Source organism: Procambarus clarkii, chromosome 9 (assembly GCF_040958095.1).
Source record: "Procambarus clarkii isolate CNS0578487 chromosome 9, FALCON_Pclarkii_2.0, whole genome shotgun sequence".
In the NCBI taxonomy this organism is placed as follows: Eukaryota; Metazoa; Arthropoda; class Malacostraca; order Decapoda; family Cambaridae; genus Procambarus; species Procambarus clarkii.
Window position 1 is genome coordinate 32,428,374 of NC_091158.1, and position 16,741 is coordinate 32,445,114.

Here is a 16,741-nt window from a genome sequence, read left to right on the forward strand (position 1 = left end):
GAAGCAAGATAATATGTGCATATGTAAATATGTGAAAAACTATGTGCATCTTCGGTAGCAATTAACCGGATTTGGTCCATATAATAACAGGTCACTATACTTCAGGTTTCCGTAGTGTAGTGGTTATCACGTGCGCCTCACACGCGCAAGGTCCCCGGTTCGATCCCGGGCGGAAACATTTGACTTTTTAAATGTTTGTTTTCATACCCCATTGGAATAAACTCAAAGAGCTAAAATTAATAACAAAGTATATTGACAATATTTATTAAATCATAAAACTTATGCCATTTTGTAATATGTTAATACTACATTATAGTAATTATTAATATTGAGAGTCATTTATTTATTTATTTATTTATATATATACAAGAAGGTACATTGGGTTTGTGAGAATACATTGGATAGTACAGTATTTACACTCTTGTAAAGCCACTAGTACGCGCAGCGTTTCGGGCAGGTCCTTAATCTAGCAGATAATTTTAAGTAGGTAATTTCAATCAGAATTGATAAATGAAAGATACATTACAAGAGAAAAAAAAGAGTCATATAACTATGTATTGTGGAGCAGAGTGGCGCAGTGGAAGCGTGCTGGACCCATAATCCCACTAGAGGTCCGTAAATCGAAACTACGCTCTGCTACAGTCTAATTTTTTCCTACCATAATAAACCAAAAGAAATGTTTTTATCTTTAGTGAATGCAATCCATCCTCCTGTACATTTTGTAACTATGTTGAGCATCGTACATATAAATTATATATTGACGTAATAGACAATTACATAGTAGAACTTGGTACTATTCACCTTATAGTCAGGAAAAAATACAGCTAAAACCAAACATATATATTCCTAGGCCTAGTATAACATATATATGTACTATATTTGGTCTCAGTTAGCATGTATTAGACCTTGGATGGTAAGTTACGTTAAGTTTTATGAGAAACAAATACAAAGGTTCGGGCCAATCTTGCCCAAAACGCTTGGCGTAACAGTGGCTTTAGACATTGTATGTACAAGCTCTATCTATAAATCCAACAACATGTTTGTATCTCACCTTGTATGTATGTACTTTACATAAATAAACATTTGATTTGACAAAACTTTGCCGGTTTATCCAAATTCACTAAAACCAATTTCTACTATCCAATTGTCCATTACATCAATATATGTACGATGGAGGATGGATGTGTTGCTTATAGGCACTGCTATTAATATATCATAAGATCCTACATAGATTACACACAGAAATCACAATAGCGTGATGCATCAAATGAACAAATCCACAAGGGCCGTGACGAGGGTTCAAACCTACGTCCGAGAGGATCCCAGACGCTGCCTTAATCAACTGAGCTACGACATGGTAAAAGAATTGCAACCACAAGTTCTACTGACCTTACTTGGATCCTGCAGCCTCTCCGAGACACAAGCCAGGATTGTACACAATTCCCCCCATGCACCCGAGCTGTCAATAAGCCGTTCTACCTCTTCGCCCTTACTTCATTTTCTAGGATCCTCTCGGACGCAGGTTCGAACCCTCGTCACGGACCTTGTGGATTTCTCCTACATAGATGTTATTACTGCACGGTTGTCTTAGGCTATTAATATAAATGCCGATATTTCTTAAAGTATTACAATTCGGCGGACACCGACTAGGCTATGACGCTCCCCTACCCAACATGACTCATCTTGGAAAGCTGGGCGAGGCTGGTCCCACCAAGTGTCTGGTCACCATCCTCGGATAAACATTCTATTTTATAGATATAGGTTATATAAATATATAGGGGGTACCATCTTTGGTTGCGTTTGTAGGACCCTCGACCTTTTTATAGATCTATTCCAGCACCTTTTACATATCTATTTATCACACGTAAATTAGTACTTTAATCATCATGTATTTATTAATCCATTCACATTTTTAGATAATTAATCACTTGTATTTATACACTTAACCATCTTTAATAACTATTCATTTGCATATAATTTATATATTCTTTCCTGTTATATTAATTATTTTCTATTTATCTGTTTATAACAGTATTTTTCCATCACCTTTTATCTATCTTTTCAATCTTTTATCATTTATAATTTACATATCAGCAATGAACAATTTATATCGTGCAAGAATACAAAGTTTTCTTGTATACTTGATGGGAAAACAAGGTGAGTGTTGCATCACATTGCTAACGTCTTATGAGTGTTGCAACACAGCAATAACGTGCTGCGAGTGTTACAAAACATAAAGGACATTTTGTGAGTAGTGCAACACAGAACTGATGTTCTGTAAGTGTTGCACGCATAAATTATGGATTGGGAGTGTTGTGCTACATCATTGCAACACAAGATTAGTGTGTTGTGAGAGTTACACCGCACAAATAACCCGTTGTGAGTGTTGCAACTCAGGAGTGACATGTTGTGAGTGTTGCACCACAGAACAGAAGTGTTGTGAATAATGCAACGCAGAAATAAAGTATTATGAACGCTGCAACACAGTAATAATGTGTTGCGAGTGTTGCAACGTTGTAATACAAGAATAACGTATCGTGAATGTTGCAGCGGACAGGAATAACGTGTTTTGAATGTTGCGTGCAACGGGCAGGAATGTTGCGTGCAATAACGTGTTGCGAGTGTTGCGACACAGAAATAATGGGGTTTGAATGATGCAACACAGAGATATTATGTGGTGAGTGTTGCACCATTGCAACGCAGAAATAACGTGATGCTACTCTCACAGTATATTATTTTATGTTGCAACGTTCACAACAAGTATGTTAGTCATGTGTTGCAACACTCACAACACATTATTTCTGTGTTGCAACAATAACAACTCACTCCTGTACTGCAACACTCACAACACACTATTCCGTTGTTGTTGTGAAGCTCACAACATGTGTGAATGTCTCAATATATGTTGTTTGTGTGCAAGTAGATTATCGTTCATAACTCCGTTCTCATTATAGATTCCTTTTCTCAAGCATCAATAGAGAAATATAATCACTAATATAATGACTCCCGTGAGATTGTGTTAGAAATATACCAATATTTCCTCTGTACACAAAAGTAATATACAAGTCTTTACCATAAATATTACCTTAATGCCTCAACTATTGACAGAATATTAACATAATTACCGTAGCTATTATTATAAATTGTTTGAAGTCTTCATTATAGAAAAATAATTTGAGGAACTTTTTTGTTAAAAGTTTAGGGCAAGAATTGGAATCTTATGAGTTTGAACACACTATGACGTCAAGTTCCATCGATCTGTTGCTTCTTTCTTTCTGCACTTGCGGCGAACTAGAAGTAAAATATAAATTAAACCCATAAACGCCAAATACACTGTACTTTATTTCTTCTAATCATACAGATAAAATTCCTGCTATGTGATCATTACTAGAAAATTAAATTGAAGAGTAAAATATCAGCTATAGTTTTCGATAATATTTAACACTGATAACTAGGGTGAGTACATCTAGGTGAGCACACCTAGGTGAGTACATCTTGGTGAGCACATCTAGGTGAGTACATCTAGGTGAGCACACCTAGGTGAGTACATCTAGGTGAGCACATCTAGGTGAGTACATCTAGGTAAGCACATCTAGGTGAGTACATCTAGGTGAGCACATCTAGGTGAGCACATCTAGGTGAGTACATCTAGGTGAGCACACCTAGGTGAGTACATCTAGGTGAGTACATCTAGGTGAGCGCACCTAGGTGAGTACATCTAGGTGAGCACATCTAGGTGAGTACATCTAGGTGAGCACACCTAGGTGAGTACATCTAGGTGAGCACATCTAGGTGAGCACATCTAGGTGAGCACATCTAGGTGAGTACATCTAGGTGAGCACACCTAGGTGAGTACATCTAGGTGAGCACATCTAGGTGAGCACATCTAGGTGAGCACATCTAGGTGAGTACATCTAGGTGAGCACACCTAGGTGAGTACATCTAGGTGAGTACATCTAGGTGAGCACACCTAGGTGAGTACATCTAGGTGAGCACATCTAGGTGAGTACATCTAGGTGAGCACACCTAGGTGAGTACATCTAGGTGAGCACATCTAGGTGAGTACATCTAGGTGAGCACAACTAGGTGAGAACATCTAAGTGAGCACATCTAGGTGAGCACATCTAGGTGAGCACATCTAGGTGAGTACATCTAGGTGAGCACAACTAGGTGAGTACATCTAAGTGAGCACATCTAGGTGAGTACATCTAGGTGAGCACATCTAGGTGAATACATCTAGGTAAGCACATCTAGGTGGGCACATCAAGGTGAGCACACCTAGGTGAGCACATCTAGGTGAGCACATCTAGGTGAGTACATCTAGGTGAGCACATCTAGGTGAGCACATCTAGGTGAGCACACCTAGGTGAGTACATCTAGGTGAGCACATCTAGGTGAGCACATCTAGGTGAGCGCACCTAGGTGAGCACATCTAGGTGAGCACATCTAGGTGAGCACATCTAGGTGAGCACATCTAGGTGAGCACATCTAGATGAGCACATCTAGGTGAGCACATCTAGGTGAGCTCATCTAGGTGAGTACATCTAGGTAAGCACATCTAGGTGAGCACATCTAGGTGAGCACACCTAGGTGAGCACATCTAGGTGAGCACATCTAGGTGAGCACATCTAGGTGAGCACATCTAGGTGAGCACATCTAGGTGAGCACATCTAGGTGAGCACATCTAGGTGAGCACATCTAGGTGAGCACATCTAGGTGAGCACATCTAGGTGAGCACATCTAGGTGAGCACATCTAGGTGAGCACATCTAGGTAAGCACATCTAGGTGAGCACATCTAGGTGAGCACATCTAGATGAGCACATCTAGGTGAGCACATCTAGGTGAGCACATCTAGGTGAGTACATCTAGGTAAGCACATCTAGGTGAGCACATCTAGGTGAGCACATCTAGGTGAGCACATCTAGGTGAGCACATCTAGGTGAGCACATCTAGGTGAGCACATCTAGGTAAGCACATCTAGGTGAGCACATCTAGGTGAGCACATCTAGGTGAGCACATCTAGATGAGCACATCTAGGTGAGCACATCTAGGTGAGCACATCTAGGTGAGCACATCTAGGTGAGTACATCTAGGTAAGCACATCTAGGTGAGCACATCTAGGTGAGCACACCTAGGTGAGCACATCTAGGTGAGCACATCTAGGTGAGCACATCTAGGTGAGCACATTTAGGTGAGCACATCTAGGTGAGCACATCTAGGTGAGCACATCTAGGTGAGCACATCTAGGTGAGCACATCTAGGTGAGCACATCTAGGTGAGCACATCTAGGTGAGCACATCTAGGTGAGCACATCTAGGTGAGCACATCTAGGTAAGCACATCTAGGTGAGCACATCTAGGTGAGCACATCTAGATGAGCACATCTAGGTGAGCACATCTAGGTGAGCACATCTAGGTGAGTACATCTAGGTAAGCACATCTAGGTGAGCACATCTAGGTGAGCACATCTAGGTGAGCACATCTAGGTAAGCACATCTAGGTGAGCACATCTAGGTGAGCACATCTAGGTGAGCACATCTAGATGAGCACATCTAGGTGAGCACATCTAGGTGAGCACATCTAGGTGAGCACATCTAGGTGAGCACATCTAGGTGAGCACATCTAGGTGAGCACATCTAGATGAGCACATCTAGGTGAGCACATCTAGGTGAGCACATCTAGGTGAGCACATCTAGGTGAGCACATCTAGGTGAGCACATCTAGGTGAGCACATCTAGGTGAGCACATCTAGGTGAGCACATCTAGGTGAGCACATCTAGGTGAGCACATCTAGGTGAGCACATCTAGGTGAGCACATCTAGGTGAGCACATCTAGGTGAGCACATCTAGGTGAGCACATCAATGCCATTAAACAACCTGTCCCGAATTTTTATATTTATTAAGTACTAAGTGTATATACCTTGATATACCTTATAGAATTCCAGAGAACAACTGAGTACAGTTTCCTTCGATTAAATATATTCAGATCCTTGATGTTTATAAAATATGTTTTTGTTTGATTCCGGAAGTGGAAGTGGTTGGGCAGCGTTCCTTCACTCCGTCCTCACATCCCAGCTCATCTTAATGATCCTTCCAAGTGATATATAAGCATACTGGCCTAGCGCTTTCACCTCATAATTACCTTGCCTTACCTTACATATTTTTCTTATAGTTTTTCCTCGTGGATTTTTGCTTCTCAGACCTTAACTGTCAGATGATGATGTATGATGAAGTGGATGAACATATGAGTGTTAAGTTCTTCATTAGGCAGGAACCAAGTTCAAGTTCAAGTATGTTTATTGAGATAAGCAAGAAATACATCTCAAAAGGATAGAGTAGCTTAGGCTATTTCTACCCCCCCCCCCCTCTACTTCAAGTCCCTCAAGGGGCGCACAAATGCAGTGAGTACAAATAGACAAATAACAGTACAAGAATCCCATTTAACATTGCAGGTTAATATAGTAAGTACAGCATATAATTGTTACACTCTCGGGGCAAAATTCTTGTAGCTCCTAAGTATACTGTCTATCATACCATTATCACACATCCAAACAATTTGATGTGGTACACTATTTATTTCCTTATTTCTATAGTTATCAATAAGTTGACACTCTAATACATAATGTTCTAAGGTGTGGGCGTGCGGCATACTACATAATTTACACTCCTTATCTTTTTCACTGACATCAACACCGTATTGCCAGATATATTTGTATCCTAATCATAATCTCATGTAAATTGGATCCTTCCAAGTAGACTTTCCTTTACCATAAGTGAAGGACGAATTTGTATTTATTATTGAATAATTCTTAAGTGTGTTACTACTGTCCACTATTGCCACTCTCTTTACCATTTCTTCACCCTCTTGGATCATCTTGATTCTTGTTTTTATTTGTTTCAAGGTTATCTGACATACAACATCATCAAGAGTTTTTTCAGTGGCTCTCTTCGCTATGTCATCAACTACCTCATTCACCAGTATTCCCACATGTAAAGGGATTCACATGAATCTTACTTTATATTCAGTTTTTTCTAGTCTCTTAACATTCTCTCTACACTCTATCACAATATTCTGATATACTGGGCGTCTGCTATTTAAAGACTCTAACGCTCCTCTGCTGTCAATAAAGAAGCAAGCATTTTTACCACATTTGACTACTTCCTGTAATCCTGCTAATACTCCTTGGAGTTCAGCCTGCGTTGAAGAGACATTGTCAGTTAAGCGGCGTCCAATAACAGTATCTACAGTGCCGATGTCAGTGTACTCCCTGATCAAGACTCCACATCCTGCCTTCCCATCCCTAGCTACTGACCCATCACAATATACATGTAGAGTGTTTTCTGTAGGCAGTTTTCTAATTATACAATCATATGTTGCCCTCAGCTCTCCTATTTCATACATACTTTTTTCTTATGCAAGGGAGTAATTACTACATCTACATTACAATCCTCCCATGGTGGTGTAAATTTTCTCTTGGGCACAACAATACACTCTGTAATAACATCATACTTTATAACATTATAACATAATTTATTCATATATACTCTCTTCTTCATCATACACTGTTCACTACTTCCCACCTTTTGAACCGAGAGGATTAATTCATTAGCTCCCCCACCTCTCATTAATCTAATGGCAGAGGCTACATTTATCTCTTCAATTCTATCCCCAATACTCTGCAGATTCAACTCCATCCTCATTATCTCAATCATAGCATTTCTTGGGCATCCTAAGATAATTCTCATTGTTTCATTTTGTACCTTCTCCAACTTGCCCGTCCTACCTTTACCAAAACAAGAAATGACAGGTGCAGCATAATCAATAACAGATCTTACAGTACTCAAGTATATCATTCGTAGCACAGGGACTCCCACTCCCTTTCCACAGCATGCCATAAGGCCTTCAGAGGTTGTAATCTCTTCCGACATTGACCCAACAGTCTGTTCATCTCTGCTTCCAAACTCTTATGGGTATATCCAACATATATGCCTAAATATTTATATATATTAACTCTCTCTATATTTTTATCGTTTATTTTCAAAACAATGGGGCTCCGACTTCTACATTCAAACTTAGTTTTGTTTTCATTAACCACCAATCCCATATGGTGACACAGGTTTCCGAAATTGTCCAATATTGTTTGAACCTTTGAAATATCTTTGCCCAGAAACAAAATATTATCGGCATATATGATCGGAGTTACCCCATTTGAGTATCTCTCAGATGCTACCTTATTCATTAGTACATTAAGCAGGGTGGGACTCAACACTCCTCCCTGAGGTGTGCCGAGTTCAAAAGACCTCACACCTGACATACAACCTTGATACCACACCTGAGCCTTCCTTTCGTAAAGATAATCCCCTATCCAGCGCAATAATCTCCCTTTAACACCAAGACTAGCTAATTCATATAAAATAACCTCTTTGTTGGCTTTATCAAAAGCTCCTTGTAAATCAATAAAAATTCTATAATAATCATTTTTATTAGCTAGACATTTAATAATACAATCAGAGGTACTTTTTCCTCTGAGGAACCCGAACAAATTACTAGACAGCTGATCACCTATTATATATATAAGTCTATTTAAAATGATCCTCTCCATCATTTTACAAAAACACGAGGTTAAAGACACAGGTCTGTACTCTCCATTGGCTTTAGGGATAGGGATGATCATAGCTTTTTTCCATTTACTGGGAATACTGCCCTCTTTATAACTAATATTAAAGAGGTCTAACAGTGGGCTTTTCGTCATAATGGCAAGTTCATTAATTTCATAAGTTACTCCATCCTCCCCAGGGGCGGTAAATTTCCCAACTTTAATCGCCGTTATTAGTTCTTCTCTGGTAATACCTGTGCAAGTGACATCACTGTTACCAGCTGTAAGTATAAAATCCTTTCTTAGATCTTTCCAAGAATCTAATGACTCTCTCGTTACAGCGGGTAATGAACTAAGTTTGGCAGCTTCCGCCCATTTATTTACGAGACCATTTGCAATTCCTTGCGGGTCTGGATGTGCAACAAAATTGTGCTTTTTACCCCTTATTTTATTTACGTCTTGCCAGATTTCCTTCAAGTTTCTGTTACTCCCAACTTTCTCTGCAAATTCCTGCCAATACTTGCTCCTAATTTCCTTTCTCTTCTCCCCACACAGCCTAGCAACTGCCAGTAAAGCATTCTTCCCTTCCTCAGTCCTACCATTCTATTCCAATCCCTGTGAGCTCTCCTCATTGTTGATGTCCACCCCTTAACCTTTTCCTCTGAAGGCAGGCATGCTTTTTATCTAGTTTAAGCTGTATTTGTAATGCAAAATGATCACTTAGCATTTCATCCACAATAAGACAATTCCCCTCTATGCCCTCAGCATTTATTAAACAAGCATAATCTAATCTCCCTCCCCTCAAATGAGTAGGAGAGGGCTCGCCCAGCAGTTGAACATCTTCACGTTCCTGCAAAAACTGGTACCATCTGCAACCATTCCTATTTGCTTTACCCCTTGATCCTAAAGCTGGATGTCTGGCATTAAAATCCCCTACCACAAGTGTATCTTCAGAAAAGAAGGAATCTGGCAAGTATCGTAAATCAAGGGAGCTATCAGAGATGTATAGATTAATGAAATTTAACTCTCGGTCCTTTAATTGTATCCGCAAGCTAATACTTTCAATACCTCTATATCTCTGAGGGATTCCAGTTATCTCGGCAGGTATGGTACTTTTGACATAACATGAGACCCCCCTAGTTCCTCCATCAGCATATAAGTGAAAACCTCTATAGCCATTTAGCCTCAAAATGCTACCATCCCTATCCCCAGTTTCCTGGAGTGCTACTATGTCAATATTCTCTCTAAGAGTATAATAGTGTACATCCACCGCTCTAGTTTTTAATCCATTAATGTTCCAAGATAATATTCTCAATTTACTTTCATCCATGATTAATAATAAAACTACCTTTGCCCTGTCCGTCACATTCCATGAGATACGAGAGTACCTTAGAAACTTCCTTCCAACGCCGTAACATTTTTTCTTTCTCCTCACCTTCACAACTACTACTAACATCGAAGGTAATATTATTCATATCTATTTTCTTTGTTATTTTTGAATACCGTTTTACTCTAACCGTTCTTTCACCATTTGTCACAACAGGAGGTTGAACACCGCGAACACTACTAGAAAGTGTATTCTCCTGACTATCCTCTATCATCGTTACCTCATGCACATCATTACTTTCTTCTACGCACGTTTCACTTTCCATTTCACGTCCCGTTTTACTTTCAATTACACGTCCTGTTTCACCATCATCTTCACCCCGTCTACCTTCCATAGCCAATTTTTCCAAGGCCTCAATCCTCTTATCTAGTTTTTTAGATACTCCAAAATTTGATTACCAACCTCAGAGGTGACCATATTGTCCTGAACCTTGTCCTCACAAGGTTTCAGTTTTTCCACTGCATGATGTACTTTCCCTAGGCTCGCCTTTATTTTCTCCGTCCCTTTCTCCCACACATTGATCATAGGGGTTGTCGTTGGCTTCCAGCTGTTTCCTCCATGTTCCTCCTGCACAATCTATCCTTGCTGCGAGGATACATCTATCCTGCTTGTAGGACCCGTCCTAGTCTCTTTCAGATGAGGCTTCATGGGGCATAGAGAGGAATCAGCATTGTGGCTGCCTCGACAGTTGCAACAAAATGGGACGATTTTCTCACTTCTTTCAATCTTGACTCTACACTCTCGCGAGTCGTGTTTTTTTCCCACAATACCGACACCTGGGGTCAAACTGGCATTTCCATGCCATATGTCCCCAACGTGAACACTTCATGCACAGTATGGGCTCCTCAACGTATTTTACAACGTTCCTATAGCCTAGTCCCTGCACAAAAATTTTCTCCGGCGCCTCATCCTTTACCAAGGCAACAACCTGGCTTTGTTTGTCACCACGAACATTGTTCCTTTTCGCCCAGACAACATTATCATTGTTAAGAAGAAGACAGTCAGGATCCAAATAAGTTGGAAACTTGAAAACTATGATCTTTGTGTGCAACATACCTTCTTCTGGAGGAACCATCACTGCATTCTCAAAACCAACCGTCGTGAGGCGTTCCACGGCCTGTTCAGTCCCAACTGTTATGTAGGGCCGGTGAAGACCCTCCTTGAAGAGTGGTCCGTATTCCAAACATTGTTTAGCTAGACGTACCGTCCACTCTAGCTTTTGGTGGAAGTTCAATTGGCATGTTGTAGGGAACAACAGCCTCTTCCTTCTTGTCTTGTCTTGCTTGTCTTGAGTCTTGCTGAGTAGGGTCTCATTCTTTGGTCTCTTTGTAATTTCATCGTCACTCTCACTGTCTCGCTGTCTGTTATTATTTCTCCGTTTCTTTTTGTTCACTACTACTTCAAACGGTCTGTTATCATCTTGTCTGTCCTCCTCACTACCACTTAGGCATACCGCCTCAGCCATTTTTTCGACGCTGTCAATAATCGAGAACAAATGCACAATATCCTGTATCACCACGTGCAAAAACGAAGAGTGTGGGGCAATACTCCACCTCCCACCAATCAGCGGACGCCAAGAGCGCCAACCTTGCGACCGCACACAACCGTGGTCTGGACACATTTTTAGGCAGGAAGTGTCGTGGCCAGACTGGGAGGTCAGACTCGGTGTCCACGCGGTCACCAGTACCAACTCTCTATATGACATGTTAGCTTCCGTTTTTCCATATATTACGCAGATAAAACTTTAATTTTAATCTAAAACTGTTTTTCATCTATTTAATCAAATTTTTAAAATTCAATCATGTTATATTTACGAATTATAGTAACTTTTATATATATTATATAATTTGTTATTATTATAACATTACGAAACAGTTAAAACGTGGGGTGAGTGTTGCAACACAGCAACAACGTAGTGTGAGTGTTGCAACACAGCAACAACGTGTTGTGAGTGTTGCAACACAGCAACAACGTAGTGTGAGTGTTGCAACACAGCAACAACGTGTTGTGAGTGTTGCAACACAGTAACAACGTAGTGTGAGTGTTGCAACACAGCAACAACGTAGTGTGAGTGTTGCAACACAGCAACAACGTAGTGTGAGTGTTGCAACACAGTAACAACGTAGTGTGAGTGTTGCAACACAGTAACAACGTAGTGTGAGTGTTGCAACACAGCAACAACGTAGTGTGAGTGTTGCAACACAGCAACAACGTGTTGTGAGTGTTGCAACACAGCAACAACGTAGTGTGAGTGTTGCAACACAGCAACAACGTGTTGTGAGTGTTGCAACTCAGAAATGACATGCTGTGAATATGTCAAGAAAATACCATATTGCGATTGTTATAACGCAGAACAATGTGTTGTGAGTACTGCAACATACTAATAACATGTTATAGGTGTTATAGGTATATGTGCAACGTTACAACACAGGAATAACGTGTTGTGAGTGTTTCACCAGTCAGGAATACCTTATTGCAACCACAGAATTTCCATCATATCAGTGAGAGTTCCAAAATGTTTTTTCTGTGTTACAACACTCACAACTCCTCATTTCTGTGTTGCAACACTCACACTACGTTGTTACAGTGTTGCAACACTCACACTACGTTGTTACTGTGTTGCAACACTCACACTACGTTGTTGCTGTGTTGCATCACTCACACTACGTTGTTGCTGTGTTGCAACACTCACACTACTGTAACAAACTAGGCTGTTGTAAGAATTATCCAGAGTGGTTTATCGACAAAAGAGAATGGGAAGCTGAGCCGCATGGTGACCTGACCCCCAGGGGAATTCGCGGTGGAAATAACCGACGCTTTGTTCATATCTGCGTATAATGAATCATCCTATAGTATTCAGTAATTTAGAGAAAATTAGCCTTTATTCATTTTGCATTAAAATTGTATTGTATAATAGTACTGGATACAATATCAAGAGTATTCTAATTATTGAGTTTAAGTCACCATCAGTGACGTCACGAATCAGATCTAACTTTTAAAGCGGAGTGACCGGCGGTCATAGGTCATCAGGGGTTGACAGGTCTACTATTTCTCAAAGTTTTAATAACCATTTTTGTGATCGGGAACAGCTCTGCCGTTAGATGTTTGTAATTTAATTCAGTAAAATAATTCAACCAGTCTGGATCAATTAAGTACAACAGAGTTTAATTGTTATAACTTAACCTTGCTAAAGTAACTGGGTAAGCGATGCGGAACAATACAATACTCTGTCTGGGGTAGTCCAGACAAGGAAAAAATCAGTGTGGTCACGGAAGCAGCTAGGAGAGGTCAAACATCTTACCTCTCCCCAAGAACAGGCCCAACACCTAGAACTGTGGTCGCCCAAGGTATAGTTGCTATTGTTAAGTATAGAAATAGTCTCATTTGCCACTCAGGTCAAGTAGGGAGTGTTAAAGTGATAGGGAGTGAACATATTTAGATTTTGTTTTAGTTTTCTTTTAATAAATTAAATTTGTTATTAATTTGCATTTTATTGTTTCCATGTGTTTTATGTGTATACTTGTCCTGGTCACGTGGTCCACACGAGGCAGAGTTGCATTGGGCGCCGATTCTAACATCGAATCGGAATGATCATTACCGTGTAATTTATTCCACACTCAAGGTCATCGTTTATAGTGGGGATCAAGCCCCTCGGTTGATTAATTAGCGTGATCGATCCAGACCTCGATCATTGCTCTTGTATTACTGGTCTGGTGGTGGCAGCAGAGGTGACTCTAGGGTTTTGTTCAGAGCTTAGGTCACGTCATACTGGGTGTAGAATCCTAAGTCGGTCAATCGTCTTAGGACCACGTGGCGTGGAGTTGGCTTTGTTAAAAGTTTTGGAGTCCCTTGGTTTAGAAATAAAAGTAAGAATACGGGTAGAGGGAGTAGAAAGAAGGAAGTAAAGTGAGAAGGACCCAAACCCGTGTTACACTACGTTGTTACTGTGTTGCAACACTCACAACACGTTGTTACTGTGTTGCAACACTCACACTACGTTGTTGCTGTGTTGCAACACTCACACTACGTTGTTGCTGTGTTGCAACACTCACACTACGTTGTTACTGTGTTGCAACACTCACACTACGTTGTTGCTGTGTTGCAACACTCACACTACGTTGTTACTGTGTTGCAACACTCACACTACGTTGTTGCTGTGTTGCAACACTCACACTACGTTGTTACTGTGTTGCAACACTCACACTACGTTGTTGCTGTGTTGCAACACTCACACTACGTTGTTGCTGTGTTGCAACACTCAAAAAACGCCATTCACATATGTTGCAAAACTCACAACATGTGCATATGCATTCGTGTATGCTAAATAAAAGAAAGATCTTAACCTAATGTATTCGTCATATATACTGATGTATACCTGTCTTCTCTAATCTTTCAACTGGGGTTCCTACCTTGCGATCATTACTAAAACAAACATGAACATTTCAAAATCAGCTTAAGGTATCAGTAATACTTAAGTAATAAACAAGATGAAAGACTGATAATTAGAGTGAGAACAACTAAATGAGCACATGAAGGTACTCACCTATTTGTGCTTGCGGTAGTGTAGAGGTGCCTGAGCCTATTGGGCTCTATCATATCTACACTTGAAACTGTGTATGGAGTCAGCCTCCACCAAATTACTTTCTAATGTATTCCAGTTGTCAACCACTCTGACACTAAATAATCACTACACACGACCGTGGTATGATATGTGATCACGTCTAGGTGAGCACATCTAGGTGAGCACATCCAGGTGAGCACATCCAGGTGAGCACATCTAGGTGATCATCTATACCTATAAATAGTAAGACTATAGGCATAGTTTATGTGCTCACCTAGATGTGCTCCCCTAGATGTGCTCCCCTTAGATGTGCTCACCTAGATGTGCCCCCCCTAGATGTGCTCCCCTAGATGTGCTCCCCCTAGATGTGCTCGCCTAGATGTGCTCCCCTAGATGTGCTCCCCCTAGATGTGCTCACCTAGATGTGCTCCCCCTAGATGTCCTCCCCCTAGATGTGCTCACCTAGATGTGCTCACCTAGATGTGCTCACCTGTATGTGCTCACCTAGATGTGCTCACCTAGATGTGCTCACATAGATGTGCTCACCTAGATGTGCTCACCTAGATATACTCACCTAGATGTGCTCACCTAGATGTGTTCACCTAGATGTGCTCACCTGTATGTGCTCACCTAGATGTGTTCACCTGGATGTGCTCACCTAGATGTGCTCACATAGATGTGCTCACCTAGATGTGCTCACCTAGATGTGCTCACCTGGATGTGCTCACCTAAATGTGCTCACATAGATGTGCTCACCTAGATGTGCTCACCTAGATGTGCTCACCGGTATGTGCTCACCTAGATGTGTTCACCTGGATGTGCTCACCTAGATGTGCTCACCTAGATGTGCTCACCTAGATGTGCTCACCTAGATGTGCTCACCAGTAAGACACTTGGTGGTGATGTACCATGGGAGAGTGTACCTGTAAGACACATGGTGGTGATGTACCATGGGAGAGTGTACCTGTAAGACACATGGTGGTGATGTACCATGGGAGAGTGTGCCTGTAAGACACATGGTGGTGATGTACCATGGGAGAGTGTGCCTGTAAGACACATGGTGGTGATGTACCATGGGAGAGTGTGCCTGTAAGACACATGGTGGTGATGTACCATGGGAGAGAGAGCCTGTAAGACACATGGTGGTGATGTACCATGGGAGAGAGAGCCTGTAAGACACATGGTGGTGATGTACCATGGGAGAGTGTGCCTGTAAGACACATGGTGGTGATGTACCATGAGAGAGTGTGCCTGTAAGACACATGGTGGTGATGTACCATGGGAGAGTGTGCCTGTAAGACACACAGTGGTGATGTACCATGGGAGAGTGTGCCTGTAAGACACATGGTGGTGATGTACCATGGGAGAGTGTGCCTGTAAGACACATGGTGGTGATGTACCATGGGAGAGTGTGCCTGTAAGACACATGGTGGTGATGTACCATGGGAGAGTGTGCCTGTAAGACACGTGGTGGTGATGTACCATGGGAGAGTGTGCCTGTAAGACACATGGTGGTGATGTACCATGGGAGAGTGTGCCTGTAAGACACATGGTGGTGATGTACCATGGGAGAGTGTGCCTGTAAGACACATAGTGGTGATGTACCATGGGAGAGTGTGCCTGTAAGACACATGGTGGTGATGTACCATGGGAGAGTGTGCCTGTAAGACACATGGTGGTGATGTACCATGGGAGAGTGTGCCTGTAAGACACATGGTGGTGATGTACCATGGGAGAGTGTGCCAGTAAGACACATGGTGGTGATGTACCATGGGAGAGTGTGCCTGTAAGACACATGGTGGTGATGTACCATGGGAGAGTGTGCCTGTAAGACAAATGGTGGTGATGTACCATGGGAGAGTGTGCCTGTAAGACAAATGGTGGTGATGTACCATGGGAGAGTGTGCCTGTAAGACACATGGTGGTGATGTACCATGGGAGAGTGTACCTGTAAGACACATGGTGGTGATGTACCATGGGAGAGTGTGCCTGTAAGACACATGGTGGTGATGTACCATGGGAGAGTGTACCTGTAAGACACATGGTGGTGATGTACCATGGGAGAGTGTGCCTGTAAGACACATGGTGGTGATGTACCATGGGAGAGTGTGCCTGTAAGACACATGGTGGTGATGTACCATGGGAGAGTGTGCCTGTAAGACACATGGTGGTGATGTACCATGGGAGAGTGTGCCT

General features: G+C 41.5%; 1 non-coding gene across 1 annotated transcript; it reads left to right on the forward strand.

Moving 5' to 3' along the window:
• Positions 1-105: 105 nt before the first annotated feature.
• TRNAV-CAC (transfer RNA valine (anticodon CAC)) lies at positions 106-178 on the forward strand. The gene has a single exon. It is a non-coding gene; the product is annotated as a tRNA-Val (tRNA).
• The last annotated feature ends 16,563 nt before the right edge of the window (positions 179-16,741 follow it).